General features: G+C 45.7%; 1 protein-coding gene across 1 annotated transcript in view; it reads left to right on the forward strand.

Annotated features, from left to right (window-relative positions):
- The window catches only part of LOC138674586 (uncharacterized), a 434,601-nt gene that overhangs the window by 334,535 nt on the left and 80,958 nt on the right, over positions 1 to 19,108 (forward strand). The gene's annotated exons all lie outside the window — the stretch shown is intronic.

Consider the following 19,108-nt stretch of genomic DNA (forward strand, 5'->3'; position numbering starts at 1 on the left):
GCGCCACAGCTTGGTTTTCACATGCGAGACACGGACGTTTATCTCGCCAGTGGAAAGGAGCCCTAATAAAAGTCATCACCTGTTAGATTATCGAATTTTATTGAAGAAACCTCCCAATGATAATAGTATAATCTCTAAAATGAATAAAAACTCAAAATGCACTGTTCCAAATTATTAGGCACAGTAGAATTTCTATACATTTGATATGTTTTAAAGAACTGAAAATGCTCATTTGTGGAATTTGCAGCATTAGGAGGTCACATTCACTGAACAAAAAAACTATTTAACTCCAAAAGATCCTAACAGGCCAAGTTAGGCTAGTTTCACACTAGCGTTCCCCTGATGTGCAGCGGGCTGCGGACTTCCTCCGTGAAGCCCCGCCCTCGGCCGTACCTCCTCGCATGCGACCTGCGTACCTATATTTAACATTAGGTACGCAGGTCGTGCGGCTGTATGCGAATGGTGCTGCATGCGTCGTTTTGACGATGTGGCGACCAGCGGAGACGCAGCCATGTAGCATTTTTTTTTTGCCGCATCGTCAAAACGACGCATGCGGCACCATCCGCATACAGCCGCACGACCTGCGTACCTAATGTTAAATATAGGTACGCAGGCCGCATGCGGGCCGCATACAGATGTAGGTGGAGCTACAAGTGGAGATGCGGCCGAGGGTGGGGCTTCACGGAGGAAGTCCGCAGCCTGCCGCACATCAGGGGATTGCAAGTGTGAAACCGCCCTTACATGTTAACATAGGACTCTTCTTTGATATCACCTTCACAATTCTTGCATCCATTGAACTTGTGAGTTTTTGGAGAGTTTCTGCTTGTATTTCTTTGCATGAAGTCAGAATAGCCTCCCAGAGCTGCTGTTTCGATGTGAACTGCCTCCCACCCTCATAGATCTTGTGCTGGATGATACTCCAAAGCTTCTCTATAGGGTTGAGGTCAGGGGAAGATGGTGGCCACACCATGAGTTTGTAAGGGGGTTACCTTCTCTGCTCCGTGCCTGGAACCACTTAGCTGTGCAGCAGGTTTCCCTGGGGGCAGACTTAGAGGCCGGGACAGGAAGGAAGCCGGGCTGAGAGAGAAAAGAGGCACGCTTTCCATGGCTAGAGCAGCGTGCACAGCAGGGAGAGCAGAATGTGCAGCAGATAGAGCAGAGCGTGCAGCAGAGAGAGCAGCACATACAGCGGACAGAACAGAACGCAGCTGCGCTCCGGGGAGGAGAGAGAGAGCTCCCGGTCGGAGGACTGAGACAGGAAGATTGTCCAGAAAGACTGCATCTTGTGAGTACGTGAAAGCGGACTCTGCTGTGACTGGAGAGGTGCGCCCTGACGCTCGTGCAAAGACATTGACCCGTGCAAAGACAGTGACCCGTGCAGAGACAGTGGCCCCTAGCACCCACGGCATTAGTGCAGAGCCCCTGATTCCTGTTGGGAGACCCAATAATAGACTGATCATCGTTCTCCCGAGATAGGCTGCACTGTTGAGGCAGAAGACTCAGAGCACAGGGGACTCAATTTGCCTAGCATCCCCTCTACTCACCACAGTAACCCCTCAAACCCCAGGTTGTGGGTTCCCAGAGACTACACAGCTCACGGATAACAGAGGGACGACAAGTGCCGCTGTTTCCCAGCGCCTACGTTGGAGAAGACGACCCTATCAGACTGATAAGTGTTTTCCCAAGAACTTCCGTTTACTTCTGTTATACTGCTTTCCATATATTTTGCACCGTTATTTCTGCAGTTTATATTCTACTGTTTTCTCCATGCGAGGAGAATATTGCTTCTGTTAATAAACCCCCCTCAACAGTTGGTCTGTTTGTTCCGTGGTGACATAGTCTACCCTGCACTCTATTTCAAATTTATCTCCTTTTATTCCCATAGCCGCCAATGACTCAGAGGTATTCTTTGCAGCATGAAATGGTACAATGTCATGCATGAAGATGATTTTGCCACTGAAGACACGTTTCTGTTTTTTATACCATGGAAGAAAGTTGTCAGTCAGAAACTCTATATACTTTGCAGAGGTCATTTTCACACCTTTAGGAACCTTAAAGAGCCCTACCCGCTGTTTCCCCATGATTCCAGCCCAAAACATGACTCCTCCACATCCTTGCTGTCGTTGCAGCCTTGTTGGGAAATGGTTGCCATACACCAACCATCCACTACTCCATCAATCTGGACCATCAAGGGTTGCTCGACACTCATCACCAGTAAAAAAGACTATGGGGGCTGCCTTATTACAGGGTCTGACTATTGGGGTGCTACCTTATTACAGGGTCTGACTATGGGGGCTGCCTTATTACAGGGTCTGACTATGGGGGCTGCCTTATTACAGGGTCTGACTATGGGGGTGCTGCCTTATTACAGGGTCTGACTATGGGGGCTGCCTTATTACAGGGTCTGACTATGGGGGTGCTGCCTTATTACAGGGTCTGACTATGGGGGCTGCCTTATTACAGGGTCTGACTATAGGGGTGCTGCCTCATTACAGGGTCTGACTATGGGGGCTGCCTTATTACAGGGTCTGACTATGGGGGTGCTGCCTCATTACAGGGTCTGACTATAGGGGTGCTGCCTTATTACAGGGTCTGCCTATAAGGGTGCTGCCTTATTACAGCGTCTGATTATGGGGGTGCTGCCTTATTACAGGGTCTGCTGCCTTATTACAGGGTCTGCCTATGGGGGTGCTGCCTTATACTACAGAGTCTGCCTATGGGGGTACTGCCTTATTACAGGGTCTGCCTATATGGGGGTGCTGCCTTATTACAGCGTCTGCCTGTGGGGGCTGCCGTATGCTATAGAGTCTGCCTATGGGGAGTGCATTATACTATATTGTGGACTATTTGGTGCATTATGCTACTGTATATGGGGGCTATCTAGGGGGCCATCAGACAGTATGGAGATTACAGTGTGGGGTTCAATATACATTGTTGGAGCCATCAAACAGTTTGGGGGCTACTAAGGAGTCAGTATACTATGTGAGTGCATTATACTGTGCAGGGTCGGACTGGCCTGGCGGGATGCTGGGGAATTCCCCGGTGGGCCGCTGGAGAAGAGCAGGAGAGGGGAGGGGGAAAAAAAGGTTGCGGGCCCTTTAAATGTGGGCGTGGCTGAATGGCCACGACACACAGACAGTGGAGAGCTGGGCCAGAAAGCAGGAGAGCAGCAGGGGGTCACACAATCAGCAGCCTCACAGCTAGCAGACTCGGCCACAGCCGCATCTGCTTAAAGTGACATCATTCAGCGCGCCCAGCACTGCTGCTAACGGTATAAGAGTGCAGTGCTTCAATAATGCCTGCGCTGGGCTGGAAACAAGCCAAGGTAGGGTGCTAACACCCCGAATGTGTGTGTATGGTTATATATGGATTGTATGCATATGCTTGCATGTGTACATGGTATATGTGTGTATGTATGTGCCTGTATATTTATGCATGGTATATGCGTGTATGTGTATATATGCTTGTATGTGTGTATGTATGCATGGTATATGTGTATGTATATGCCTGTATATGTATGTCTGCATGGTATATGTGTGTCTATATATGCCTGTATGTGTATGCATGCATGGTATATGTGTGTATGTATGCCTGTATGTGTATGTATGCATGGTATATACAGTTAAGTCCATATATATTTGGACAGAGACAACATTTTTCTAATTTTGGTTATATACATTACCACAATGAATTTTAAACAAAACAATTCAGATGCAGTTGAAGTTCAGACTTTCAGCTTTCATTTGAGGGTATCCACATTAAAATTGGATGAAGGGTTTAGGAGTTTCAGCTCCTTAACATATGCCACCCTGTTTTAAAGGGACCAAAAGTAATTGGACAGATTAAATAATTTTAAATAAAATGTTCATTTCTAGTTCTTGGTTGAAAACCCTTTGTTGGCAATGACTGCCTGAAGTCTTGAACTCATGGACATGACCAGACGCTGTGTTTCCCCCTTTTTGATGCTTTGCCAGGCCTTCACTGCGGTGGTTTTCAGTTCCTGTTTGTTTGTGGGCCTTTCTGTCTGAAGTTTAGTCTTTAACAAGTGAAATGCATGCTCAATTGGGTTGAGATCAGGTGACTGACTTGGCCATTCGAGAATATTCCACTTCTTTGCTTTAATAAACTCCTGGGTTGCTTTGGCTTTATGTTTTGGGTCATTGTCCATCTGTAGTATGAAACGACGACCAATCAGTTTTGCTGCATTTGGCTGGATCTGAGCACACAGTATGTCTCTGAATACCTCAGAATTCATTCGGCTGCTTCTGTCCTGTGTTACATCATCAATAAACACTAGTGACCCAGTGCCACTGGCAGCCATGCATGCCCAAGCCATCACACTGCCTCCGCCATGTTTTACAGATGATGTGGTATGCTTTGGACCATGAGCTGTACCACGCCTTCGCCATAATTTTCTCTTTCCATCACTCTGGTAGAGGTTGATCTTGGTTTCATCTGTCCAAAGAATGTTCTTCCAGAACTGTGCTGGCTTTTTTAGATTTTTTTTAGCAAAGTCCAGTCTAGCCTTTTTATTCTTGATGCTTATGAGTGGCTTGCACCTTGCAGTGAACCCTCTGTATTTACTTTCATGCAGTCTTCTCTTTATGGTAGATTTGGATATTGATACGCCGACCTCCTGGAGAGTGTTGGTCACTTGGTTGGCTGTTGTGAAGGGGTTTCTCTTCACCATGGAGATTATTCTGCGATCATCCACCACTGTTGTCTTCCGTGGGCGCCCAGGTCTTTTTGCATTCATGAGTTCACCAGTGCTTTATTTCTTTCTCAGGATGTACCAAACTGTAGATTTTGCCACTTCTAATATTGTAGCAATTTCTCGGAAGGGTTTTTTCTGTTTTCGCAGCTTAAGGATGGCTTGTTTCACCTGCATGGAGAGCTCCTTTGACCGCATGTTTACTTCACAGCAAAACCTTCCAAATGCAAGCACCACTCCGCAAATCAACTCCAGGCCTTTTATCTGCTTAATTGAGAATGACATAACGAAGGGATTGCCCACACCTGTCCATGACATAGCCTTGGAGTCAATTGTCCAATTAGTTTTGTGTTGTGAATTCTGTGGCTGAATTCACTCCTGTGGTCACAAGTGGTATTGCAGCCTCTGGGCTTCCTCCCTCAGGTGTTTTGGTGAGCTCCTTGGCTGCCTTGCTATTTAACTCCACCTGAGTCTGTCTTCCTTGCTCCTTGTCAATGTTTCAGTGTTGGTTCTGAGCTACTGCATCTTTCCTGTGGCCTGCTGCTCTGCTAGATAAGTGTTACTTTGTTTTTGTTTCCGTTTTTTCTGTCCAGCTGTGCTATTCTCTTTTGCTGGAAGCTCTGAGACGCAAAGGGTGCACCGCCGTGCCGTTAGTTCGGCACGGTGGGTCTTTTTGCCTCCCTTTACGTGGTTCTGCTTTAGGGTTTTTTGTAGACTGCATAGTTCTCTTTGCTATCCTCGCTCTGTCTAGAATATCGGGCCTCACTTTGCTGAATCTATTTCATTCCTACGTTTTGTTTTTTCATCTTGCTAACAGTCATTATATGTGGGGGGCTGCCTATTCCTTTGGGGTATTTCTCTGAGGCAAGTCAGGCTTGTATTTCTATCTTCAGGCTAGTCAGCTCCTCAGGCAGTGCCGAGTTGCATAGGTAGTGTTAGGCGCAATCCACTGCTGCTTTTAGTTGTGTGAGGATAGGTTCAGGTATTGCAGTCTGCAGAGATTCCACGTCTCAGAGCTTGTTCTATTGTTTTTGGGTTATTGCCATATCACTGTATGTGCGCTGATTACTGCACACTGTGTTGCCTGATAGCACAGCATAACAGTACAAGGAGCCCAAACCAATGATTCTCAATAGAGGGAAAAAAGAAGTCCTGACATCATTTTTTTTTTTTTTTCCTCAGCTCTGTCTTCAGTTTTTGTTTTTTTTTTTTCCCCTAGACATTAGAGTGCTTCAGGACACAGCTGTGGACATGGATATTCAGGCTTTGTGCTCCTCAATGGATAATCTCGTTATAAATGTACAAAAGATTCAAGATACAATTGATCAGAAATCTATGCTAGAACCAAGAATTCCTATTCCTGATTTGTTTTTTGGTGACAGAACTAAGTTCCTGAGCTTCAAAAATAATTGTAAGCTATTTCTGGCCTTGAAACCTCATTCTTCTGGTAATCCTATTCAACAGGTTTTGATTATTATTTCTTTTTTGCGCGGCGACCCACAGGACTGGGCGTTTTCTCTTGCGCCAGGAGACCCTGCATTGAGTAATGTTGATGCGTTTTTCCAGGCGCTTGGATTGCTTTACGATGAGCCTAATTCAGTGGATCAGGCTGAGAAAAATTTGCTGGCTTTATGCCAGGGTCAGGATGATGTAGAAGTATATTGTCAGAAATTTAGGAAATGGTCAGTACTCACTCAGTGGAATGAATCTGCGCTGGCAGCTTTGTTCAGAAAGGGTCTCTCTGAAGCTCTTAAGGATGTCATGGTGGGATTTCCTATGCCTGCTGGTTTGAATGAGTCTATGTCCTTGGCCATTCAGATCGGTCGTCGCTTGCGCGAGCGTAAATCTGTGCACCATCTGGCGGTATTGTCTGAGAGTAAACCTGAGCCTATGCAGTGCGACAGGACTATGACTAAAGTTGAACGGCAAGAACACAGACGTCTGAACAGGCTGTGTTTCTACTGTGGTGATTCCACTCATGCTATTTCTAATTGTCCTAAGCGCACTAGGCGGTTCGATAGCTCTGCCGTCATTGGTACTGTACAGTCCAAATTCCTTCTGTCCATTACCTTGATATGCTCTTTGTCATCGTATTCTGTCATGGCGTTTGTGGATTCAGGCGCTGCTCTGAATCTGATGGATTTGGATTATGCTAAACGTTGTGGATTTTTCTTGGAGCCTTTGCGGTGTCCTATTCCGTTGAGAGGAATTGATGCTACACCTTTGGCCAAGAATAAACCTCAATACTGGGCCCAGCTGACCATGTGCATGGCTCCTGCACATCAGGAAGTTATTCGCTTTCTGGTACTGCATAATCTGCATGATGTGGTCGTGTTGGGGTTGCCATGGCTACAAACCCATAATCCAGTATTAGATTGGAACTCTATGTCGGTAACCAGCTGGGGTTGTCAGGGAGTACATGGTGATGTTCCATTTTTGTCTATTTCGTCATCCATTCCTTCTGACATCCCAGAGTTCTTGTCTGACTTTCAGGATGTATTTGAAGAGCCCAAGTCTGATGCCCTACCTCCGCATAGGAATTGTGATTGTGCTATCAATTTGATTCCTGGTAGTAAATTCCCTAAGGGTCGTTTATTTAATTTGTCCGTGCCTGAACACACCGCTATGCGCAGTTATGTGAAAGAATCCCTGGAGAAGGGACATATTCGCCCATCGTCATCACCACTGGGAGCAGGGTTCTTCTTTGTAGCCAAGAAGGATGGTTCGCTAAGACCGTGTATTGATTACCGCCTTCTTAATAAGATCACTGTTAAGTTTCAGTATCCCTTGCCATTGATATCTGACTTGTTTGCTCGGATTAAGGGGGCTAGTTGGTTTACTAAGATTGATCTTCGTGGTGCGTATAATCTGGTGAGAATCAGGCAGGAAGATGAATGGAAAACGGCATTTAATACGCCCGAGGGTCATTTTGAGTATCTGGTGATGCCGTTCGGACTTGCCAATGCTCCATCTGTGTTTCAGTCTTTTATGCATGACATTTTCCGTGAGTATCTGGATAAATTCCTGATTGTTTACTTGGATGACATTTTGATCTTCTCTGATGATTGGGAGTCTCATGTGAAGCAAGTCAGAATGGTTTTCCAGGTACTGCGTGCTAATTCCTTGTTCGTGAAGGGATCAAAGTGTCTCTTCGGTGTGCAGAAAGTTTCATTTTTGGGGTTCATCTTTTCCCCTTCTACTATCGAGATGGATCCGGTTAAGGTCCAGGCCATCCAGGATTGGACTCAGCCGACATCTCTGAAAAGTCTGCAGAAATTCCTGGGCTTTGCTAATTTTTATCGTCGCTTCATCTGTAATTTTTCTAGCATTGCCAGACCATTGACCGATTTGACCAAGAAGGGTGCTGATTTGGTTAATTGGTCTTCTGCTGCCGTGGAAGCTTTTCAGGAGTTGAAGCGTCGTTTTTGCTGTGCCCCTGTGTTGTGTCAACCAGATGTTTCTCTTCCGTTCCAGGTCGAGGTTGATGCTTCTGAGATTGGAGCAGGGGCGGTTTTGTCACAGAGAGGTTCTGGTTGCTCAGTGTTGAAACCATGTGCTTTCTTTTCCAGGAAATTTTCTGCTGCTGAGCGTAATTATGATGTGGGCAACCGAGAGTTGCTGGCCATGAAGTGGGCATTCGAGGAGTGGCGTCATTGGCTTGAGGGAGCTAAGCATCGCGTGGTGGTATTGACTGATCATAAGAATCTTACTTATCTCGAGTCTGCCAAGCGCTTGAATCCTAGACAGGCCCGTTGGTCGTTATTTTTTGCTCGTTTTGATTTTGTGATTTCGTACCTTCCGGGCTCTAAAAATGTGAAGGCGGATGCTCTGTCTAGGAGTTTTGTGCCCGACTCTCCGGGGTTATCTGAGCCGGCGAGTATCCTCAAGGAAGGAGTCATTGTGTCTGCCATCTCTCCTGATTTGCGGAGAGTGTTGCAGAAATTTCAGGCTAATAAACATGATCGTTGTCCGGCCAAGAAACTGTTCGTCCCTGATAGGTGGACTAGTAAAGTTATCTCTGAACTTCATTGTTCGGTGCTGGCTGGTCATCCAGGAATCTTTGGTACCAGAGAGTTAGTGGCTAGATCCTTCTGGTGGCCATCTCTGTCACGGGATGTGCGTGCTTTTGTGCAGTCCTGTGGGATTTGTGCTAGGGCTAAGCCCTGCTGTTCACGTGCCAGTGGGTTGCTTTTGCCCTTGCCGGTCCCGAAGAGGCCTTGGACACATATTTCGATGGATTTCATTTCTGACCTTCCCGTTTCTCAAAAGATGTCGGTCATTTGGGTGGTCTGTGATCGCTTTTCTAAAATGGTCCATCTGGTGCCCTTGGTTAAATTGCCTTCCTCCTCTGATTTGGTGCCTTTGTTCTTCCAGCATGTGGTTCGTTTGCATGGCATTCCTGAGAATATTGTTTCTGACAGAGGTTCCCAGTTTGTCTCGAGGTTCTGGCGAGCCTTTTGTGCTAGGATGGGCATTGACCTATCTTTTTCCTCGGCCTTCCATCCTCAGACTAATGGCCAGACCGAACGAACCAATCAGACCTTGGAAACATATCTGAGATGTTTTGTTTCTGCTGACCAGGATGATTGGGTGTCATTTTTGCCGTTGGCTGAGTTCGCCCTTAATAATCGGGCCAGCTCGGCTACCTTGGTCTCTCCATTTTTCTGCAACTCTGGGTTCCATCCTCGTTTCTCTTCTGGACAGGTTGAGTCTTCGGACTGTCCTGGTGTGGATTCTGTGGTGGACAGGTTGCAGCAGATCTGGACTCAGGTAGTGGACAATTTGACCTTGTCCCAGGAGAAGGCTCAACTTTTCGCTAATCGCAGACGCCGTGTGGGTCCCCGACTTCGTGTTGGGGATCTGGTTTGGTTATCTTCTCGTCATATTTCTATGAAGGTTTCCTCTCCTAAATTTAAACCTCGTTTTATTGGTCCGTATAGGATTTCTGAGATTCTCAATCCGGTGTCTTTTCGTCTGACCCTCCCAGACTCCTTTTCCATACATAATGTATTCCATAGGTCGTTGTTGAGAAGATACGTGGCACCTATGGTTCCATCTGTGGAGCCTCCTGCCCCTGTTTTGGTGGAGGGGGAATTGGAGTATATTGTGGAGAAAATTTTGGATTCTCGTGTCTCTAGACGGAAACTCCAGTATCTGGTCAAATGGAAGGGTTATGCTCAGGAGGATAATTCCTGGGTTTTTGCCTCTGATGTCCATGCCCCAGATCTTGTTCGTGCCTTTCATGTGGCTCATCCTGGTCGGCCTGGGGGTTCTGGTGAGGGTTCAGTGACCCCTCCTCAAGGGGGGGGTACTGTTGTGAATTCTGTGGCTGAATTCACTCCTGTGGTCACAAGTGGTATTGCAGCCTCTGGGCTTCCTCCCTCAGGTGTTTTGGTGAGCTCCTTGGCTGCCTTGCTATTTAACTCCACCTGAGTCTGTCTTCCTTGCTCCTTGTCAATGTTTCAGTGTTGGTTCTGAGCTACTGCATCTTTCCTGTGGCCTGCTGCTCTGCTAGATAAGTGTTACTTTGTTTTTGTTTCCGTTTTTTTTGTCCAGCTGTGCTATTCTCTTTTGCTGGAAGCTCTGAGACGCAAAGGGTGCACCGCCGTGCCGTTAGTTCGGCACGGTGGGTCTTTTTGCCTCCCTTTGCGTGGTTCTGCTTTAGGGTTTTTTGTAGACTGCATAGTTCTCTTTGCTATCCTCGCTCTGTCTAGAATATCGGGCCTCACTTTGCTGAATCTATTTCATTCCTACGTTTTGTCTTTTCATCTTGCTAACAGTCATTATATGTGGGGGGCTGCCTATTCCTTTGGGGTATTTCTCTGAGGCAAGTCAGGCTTGTATTTCTATCTTCAGGCTAGTCAGCTCCTCAGGCAGTGCCGAGTTGCATAGGTAGTGTTAGGCGCAATCCACTGCTGCTTTTAGTTGTGTGAGGATAGGTTCAGGTATTGCAGTCTGCAGAGATTCCACGTCTCAGAGCTTGTTCTATTGTTTTTGGGTTATTGCCATATCACTGTATGTGCGCTGATTACTGCACACTGTGTTGCCTGATAGCACAGCATAACAGTTTTGGTCCCTTTAAAAACAGGGTGGCACATGTTAAGGAGCTGAAACTCTTAAACCCTTCATACAATTTTAATGTGGATACCCTCAATTGAAAGCTGATAGTCTGAACTTCAACTGCATCTGAATTGTTTTGTTTAAAATTCATTGTGGTAATGTCTACAACCAAAATTAGAAAAATGTTGTCTCTGTCCAACTATATATGGACTTAACTGTATGTGTATGCCTGTATGTGTATGTATGCATGGTATTGGTATATGTGTATATGTGCTTGTATGTGTATATATGCTTGCATGTGTATGCCTGTATGTGTATGTATGCATGGTATGTGTGTATATTCTTTTATGTGTATGTATGCATGGTATATGTGTGTATATATGCTTGTATGTGTATGCCTATATGTTTATATATGCTTGCATGTGTATATATGCTTGTATATGTATGCTTGTATGTATTCATGGTATATATGTGTATATATTCATGATATATGTGTGTACATATGTGTGTATGTATGTATGCATGGTATATGTGTGTGTATATATGCTTGTATGTGAATGCCTGTATGTGTATATATGCTTGTATGTGTATGCCTATATGTATGTATGCATGGTATATGTGTGTATGCCTGTATGTGCATATATGCATGGTATGTGTATATGTGCTTGCATGTGTATGTATGCATGGTATATATCTGTATGCTTGTATGTATATGTATGCATGGTATATACTGTATGTGTATGCCTGTATGTGCATGTATGCATGGTATGTGTATATGTGCTTGTATGTGTATGTATGCATGGTATATATGTGTATGCCTGTATGTGTATGTATGCATGGCATAAATGTGTATGCCTGTATGTGTATGTATGCATGGTATGTGTGTATATTCTTTTATGTGTATGTATGCATGGTATATGTGTGTATGCCTGTATGTGCATATATGCATGGTATGTGTATATGTGCTTGCATGTGTATGTATGCATGGTATATATCTGTATGCTTGTATGTATATGTATGCATGGTATATACTGTATGTGTATGCCTGTATGTGCATGTATGCATGGTATGTGTATATGTGCTTGTATGTGTATGTATGCATGGCATAAATGTGTATGCCTGTATGTGTATGTATGCATGGTATGTGTGTATATTCTTTTATGTGTATGTATGCATGGTATATGTGTGTGTGTATATATGCTTGTATGTGTATGCCTGTATATGTATGTATGCATGACATATGTGTGTATATATGGTTTTATGTGTGTGTCTGTATATATAGGTATGCAAGGCATGTGTGTATATGCTTGTATGTGTATGTCTGTATGTGTATGTATGCATGGTATATGTGTGTATATATACTTGTATGTGTATGCCTGTATGTGTGTGCACGCGTATGTCTACGTATGTGTGTCTGTGGCTGCATGCACGTGTCTGTGTTTACATATGCATTTCTGTGTGTGTATGTCATTGAGTGTCTGCATGTGTGTGTGTCTGTCTTCCTGCGTGTGCTTGTATGTCTAGTCTGTGTGCATTTCTGTCTACGTGTCCAGGGTCGGACTGGCCCACCGGGATATCGGTGAAATGCCCGGTGGGCCCCGACCCAGAGAGGAGAGGAGGAAGAAAAAAAAAAGAGACGCAGGCCCTTTAAATCTTCGGGCGGCGCCGACCGCCGCTACGACCAAGACCCCTCCCCCCCCCCCTGGTGCCAGCACTGGCCATGGGCCCCCCTTCTACAGCGCTGGCACTGGGCCCCCCTTCTACAGCGCCGGCATAGGGCCCCCCTTCTAATACCTCTCTTGGTTCCTGCGGCAGCTGCAGCGTCTTCAGCTCCCTCTGACTCTGCGACGTCTCAGGGCAGAGGGTGCGATGACGTCATCACTGCGCGCTCAGCTTCTCTGTCCTGGGAACGGGAGAGGTGAGGATTTTACTTTTTTTTTTCTTTATGTCTGACTCTGTCTGGGGGCAATGCTGGACACACTGGGGCAATGCTGGAGACCTTGGGGCAGATTGCTGGACACACTGGGGCAATGCTGGACCCTGGGGTAGATTGCTGGACACACTGGGGGCAATGCTGGACACTGGGGCAATGCTGGACACTGGGGCAGATTGCTGGACACACTGGGGGCAATGCTGGACACACTGGGGCAATGCTAGAGACCCTGGGGCAGATTGCTGGACACAGTGGGGCAATGCTGGACATACTGGGGCAGATTGCTGGACACACTGTGGGCAGTGCTGGACATACTGGGGCAGATTGCTGGACACACTGTCTGGGGGCAATGCTCGACACACTGGGGCAATGCTGGACATACTGGGGCAGATTGCTGGACACACTAGGGCAATGCTGGACACTGGGGCAGATTGTTGGACACACTGTGGACAATGCTGGACAATTGGACATACTGGGGCAGATTGCTGGACACACTGGGGGCAGTGCTGGACATACTGGGGCAGATTGCTGGACACAATGGGGGTAATATGCTGGACACACTGGGGCAGATTGCTGGACAACCTGGGGGTAATATGCTGGACACACTGGGGCAGATTGCTGGACACACTGGGGGTAATATGCAGGGCACACTGGGGCAGATTTCTGGACAACCTGGGGGTAATATGCTGGACATACTGGGGCAGATTGCTGGACATACTGGGGCAGATTGCTGGACACACTGTCTAAGGGAAATGCTGGACACACTGGGACAGATTGCTGGACACTGGGGCAATATGCTGGACATACTGGGGCAGATTGTTGAACACACTGTCTGGGGGCAAATCTGGACACACTGGGGCAATATGCTGGACATACTGGGGCAGATTGCTGGACACACTGTCTAAGGGAAATGCTGGACACACTGGGACAGATTGCTGGACACTGGGGCAATATGCTGGACATACGGGGGCAGATTGTTGAACACACTGTCTGGGGGAAATGCTGGATACACTGGGGCAATATGCTTGACATACTGGGGAAGATTGCTGGACACACTGGGGGCAATGCTGGACATACTGGGGCAGATTGCTGGACACACTGGGGGTAATATACTGGACACACTGTCTGGGGGCAATGCTGGACATTCTGGGGCAATATGTTGGACATACTGGGGCAGATTGATGAACACACTGTCTGGGGCAAATCTGGACACACTGGGGCAATATGCTGGACATACTGGGGCAGATTGCTGGACACACTGGGGGAAATGCTGGACACACTGGGGCAATATGCTTGACATACTGGGGAAGATTGCTGGACACACTGACTGGGGGAAATGCTGGACACACTGGGGCAATATGCTGGGCATACTGGGGCAGATTGCTGGACACACTGGGGGTAATATGCTGGACACACTGGGGCAGATTGCTGGACACACTGGGGCAGATTGCCGGACATACTGGGGCAGGTTGCTGGACACACTGGGGGGAATATGCTGGACACACTCGGGCAGATTGCTGGACACACTGGAGGCATGGGCAGAATGTAGATACGGGGCATGATTGGAGACACAGGGCAGAATGAAAGACATGGGGCAGGATTGGATCATGGGGCAGGATGGATACGATGGAGACTGATGGGGCAGGATGGGGAGATCATAAGGGGTAGAATGGATACTCATGAGGGCAGGATGCGAGAACATATGGCTGACGCCAGGAATGAGATAAACGGGGCCAGAGTGGGGAATATTATTACCATAGGGGCTAATTAAGGGATATTATTACTGCAGTGATGTATTTATTTTATTTTTTGAGTATACTGGTTTAAATGGGGGGGCGGTCCTGTTACTGTGCAGAGTGACACTACAGCGCCTTTTTTTCTTCATGTGGTGTAATGTAGAAGTTGTGAAAAATTAAGTAATGTGTTCTGCAAGCGGAGCTTGAGATAACTGTGTTATTTCCTGCAGAAACGAGTCCTGGCTGGAAGAAATGATGGCGGTCTGTGCTGGATGAAAGATGAAGGACTTCACCTAGAGACATCACTGGTGAGTCAGTGTTACCTATACACTGACACTATACACTGTATACTATATACAGCGGTCCTGTGTACAATGTCACCAGTGATCACTGTATTACCTATACATTATATACAGAGCTCCTGTGTATAATACCACCAGTGATCTCTGTATTACCTCTACACAGACACTGCATACTAAGTACAGATCTCCTGTGAATACTGGCACTTATGTTGATAGTATTGTGTTTTTTTTGTTTTTTTATTACTGATCAGTATTGTAGTATTCAGTCACTATCTGGTGGTAATATGTGGTCTGGAAATGGTGTTGTGGTATTTGTCCCTTGTATGTGCTATTTGGTCACCAAGTGGTGGTAATATGTGATCTGGTCATGGTGTGGCGGTATTTGTCCCTTGTATGTAGTATTATTCGGTCACTATGTGGTCTGGTCATGGTGTGGTGGTATTTCTTCCTGTATTATTGGTCTTGGTATAGTGGATTGTGTTGTGTATGGTGGTCATTTGTTCTCTCTGATATTAATTAGGAGAAGATTCTTTATTTCCATTAGAGTTTTAATGCTTTGTACACAGCGGCGGAGATGCACTTACAGGGGGTTTCCTGTGGAAAAAAGTAATCACCTCTCCACAGGATAAGTGATAACGTATTGATTGGTGGGGGTCTGACTGCTTGGACCCATTCAGCAAAATGTGGAACTTTTTATCCCCATTAGACTGGAGTGGCATGTCCGACTAGATCACTGATCCATTCATTCCCTCAGTGGTTGCACTTGTTTTTTTCTGGAAGCCCCAAAGAGAATGAATGGAGCTGCGGTCAGAAATACCACCTGCCGCTGCTTTTAAAATAGTGATAAAAGTGTCCTGTCAGTGATAAAACTTCCCCATTCTTCCGATTGGTGCAGTTTCTAATGGTCGGATCTAAGGCTACGTTCACGTTTGCGTTGCTGGGCGTTGCGTCGGCACAACGCATGCAAAACGCATGCAAAAACGCATTGTTTTGTGATGCATGCGTCCATTTTTGGCTTGATTTTGGACGCAAAAAAAATGCAACATGCAGCATCTTATGCGCCCTGACGCTTGCGCCAAAAATGACGCATGCGTCACAAAACGCAAGACAACGCATGTCCATGCGCCCCCATGTTAAATATAGGGGCGCATGATGCATGCGTCGCTATGCGTCGCCTAACCTGCGCCCGACGCAACGCAAATGTGAACGTAGCCTAAGCGATCACCTATCCTGTGGAGCCCATGGATCAGTGATAACTTGTTTTAACCAAGAACCCCATTAATGTAAACTACCGTAATTGTACATCCCAGTTATTGGGGCACACGGTGTTTTACAGCCGATGCTCCACTATAATGACAGATATTTGCATATAGCTGTAGGGTGGGCCCGTAGAGTCCATTCCTCTGGTGGGCCCCAGACACCCCAGTCCGACCCTGTACGTGTCTTCACATGTGTGTGTGTGTGTGTTTGTGCTTGTCTGAGCGTGAATTTCTGTGTGGGTATCTGTGTGTATGAGCATGACTGTCTGCGTGTCTACGCATGCACTTTTGCATGCAAAAGTGAGCTTGTCTGTGTGTATATGTGTGTGTCTCCATTTCTGTGTGTGTGTGTCTACTAATGCAGGTCTTCGTGTGTGTGTGTGCCTATCGTAGCTGACCTCCGCCACTATGTGCCAGGAGCGGTCACAGAGGGAGGTGGCTTACCAAGTGCCTTCTCAGAGGAGGCGCTTGGTAAGCCTGCAGCGCTCTAAGTCAGATCGCTGATCTGACAGAGTGCTGTGCAGATTGTCAGATCAGCGATCTGTGATGTACCCCTGGGACAAAGTAAAAAAGTTTTTAAAAAAAATTCCAAATGTGTAAAAAAAAATATAAAAAATTCCTAAATAATGAAAAAATATATCTATTATTCCCATAAATACATTTCTTTTTCTAAATTTAAAAAAAAACAATAAAAGTACACATATTTGGTATCGCCGCGTCCGTAACGACCCAACCTATAAAACTGTCCCACAAGTTAACCCCTTCAGTAAACACTGTAAGAAAAAAAACGAGGCAAAAAAACACTTTATTATCATACCGCTGAACAAAAAGTGGAATAACACGCGATCAAAAAAACAGATATAAATAACCATGGTACCGCTGAAAACGTCATCTTGTCCCGCAAAAAACGAGCCATGACACAGCATAATCAGCAAAAAAATAAAAAAGTTACAGTCCTCAGAATAAAGCGATGCAAAAATAATTATTTTTTCTATAAAATAGTTTTTATCGTATAAAAGCGCCAAAACATAAAAAAATTATATAAATGAGGTATCGCTGTAATCGTACTGACCTGAAGAATAAAACTCCTTTATCAATTTTACCAAATGCGGAATGGTATAAACGCCTCCCCCAAAAGAAATTCATGAATAGCTGGTTTTTGGTCATTCTCGGAATAAAAACGATCAAAAAATTTCACGTGCCTGAAAATGTTACCAATAAATACGTCAACTCGTCCCGCAAAAACAAGACCTCACATGACTCTGTGGACCAAAATATGGAAAAATTATAGCTCTCAAAATGTGGTAACACAAAAAATATTTTTTGCAATAAAAAGCGTCTTTCAGTGTGTGACGGCTGCCAATCATAAAAATCCGCTAAAAAACCCGCTATAAAAGAAAATCAATTTCCCCTTCATCACCCCCTTAGTTAGGGAAAAATTTAAAAAATGTATTTATTTCCATTTTCCCATTAAGGCTAGGGTTAGGGTTCGGGCTAAGGCTAGGGTTAGGGTTAGGGCTAGGGTTAGGGCTAGGGTTAGGGCTAGGGTTAGGGCTAGGGTTAGGGTTAGGGTTAGGGCTAGGGTAAGGGTTAGGGCTAGGGTTAAGGCTACAGTTAGGGTTGGGGCTAAAGTTAGGGTTAGGGTTGGGGCTAAAGTTATGGTTAGGGTTTAGATTACATTTACGGTTGGGAATAGGGTTTGGATTAGGTTTAGGGGTGTGTCAGCGTTAGAGGTGTGGTTAGGGTTACTGTTGGGATTAGGGTTAGGGGTGTGTTTGGATTAGGGTTTCAGTTATAATTGGGGGGTTTCCACTGTTTAGGCACTTCAGGGGCTCTCCAAACGCGACATGGCGTCCAATCTCAATTCCAGCCAATTCTGCATTGAAAAAGTAAAACAGTGCTCCTTCCCTTCCAAGCTCTCCCGTGTGCCCAAACAGGGGTTTACCCCAACATATGGGGTATTAGCGTACTCAGGACAAATAGCACAACAACTTTTGGGGTCCAATTTCTCCTGTTACCCTTGGGAAAATACAAAACTGGGAAAAAAAGATTTTTTATTTTCACGGCTCTGCATTATAAACTGTAGTGAAACACTTGGGGGCTCAAAGTTCTCACAGCACATCTAGATAAGTTCCTTGGGGGGTCTAGTTTCCAATATGGGGTCACTTGTGGGGGGTTTCTACTGTTTAGGTACATTAGGGGCTCTGCAAACGCAATGTGACGCCTGCAAACCATTCCATCTAAGTCTGCATTCCAAATGATGCTACTTCCCTTCCGAGCTCTGCCATGCGCTCAAACCGTGGTTCCCCCCCACATATCGGGTATCAGCGTACTCAGGACAAATAGGACAACAATATTTACGGTCCAATTTCTCCTGTTACACTCGGGAAAATACAAAACTGGGGGCTAAAAAATAATTTTTTGGGGAAAGTTTTTTATTTTTATTTTCCCGGCTCTGCATTATAAACTGTAGTGAAACACTTGGGGGTTCAAAGTTCTCACAACACATCTAGATAAGTTCCTTGGTGGGTCTAGTTTCCAAAATGGTGTCACTTGTGGGCGTTTCTACTGTTTAGGTACATTAGGGGTTCTGCAAACGCAATGTGACGCCTGCAGACCATTCCATCTAAGTCTGCATTCCAAATGGCGCTCCTTCCCTTCCGAGCCCTCCCATGCGCCCAAACGATGGTTCCCCCCCACATATGGGGTATCAGCGCACTCAGGACAAATTGGACAACAACTTTTGGGGTCCATATTCTCCTGTTACCCTCGGGAAAAACTGGGGGCTAAAAAATAATTTTTGTGGGAAAAAATTTTTGTTTTATTTTTACGGCTCTGCATTATAAACTTCTGTGAAGCCCTTGGTGGGTCAAAGCGCTCACCACACATCTAGATAAGTTCCTTAGGGGGTCTACTTTCCAAGAGTAATAAACTTTATCTTTTCCATAAAATAGCACGGTGCTACAACTATTACAGACTCAAAATATGTCTAACAAGCAAATGTAAACAATAAACGAGTGATGATGCTACTCTACGTATAACCTCCCTGGCCTTTACTAAGCAGGCCACACGGCTCCCATGTATTGACTATTACACTAGGCCCTAAC

This window comes from Ranitomeya imitator, chromosome 4 (assembly GCF_032444005.1).
Source record: "Ranitomeya imitator isolate aRanImi1 chromosome 4, aRanImi1.pri, whole genome shotgun sequence".
NCBI lineage: Eukaryota > Metazoa > Chordata > Amphibia > Anura > Dendrobatidae > Ranitomeya > Ranitomeya imitator.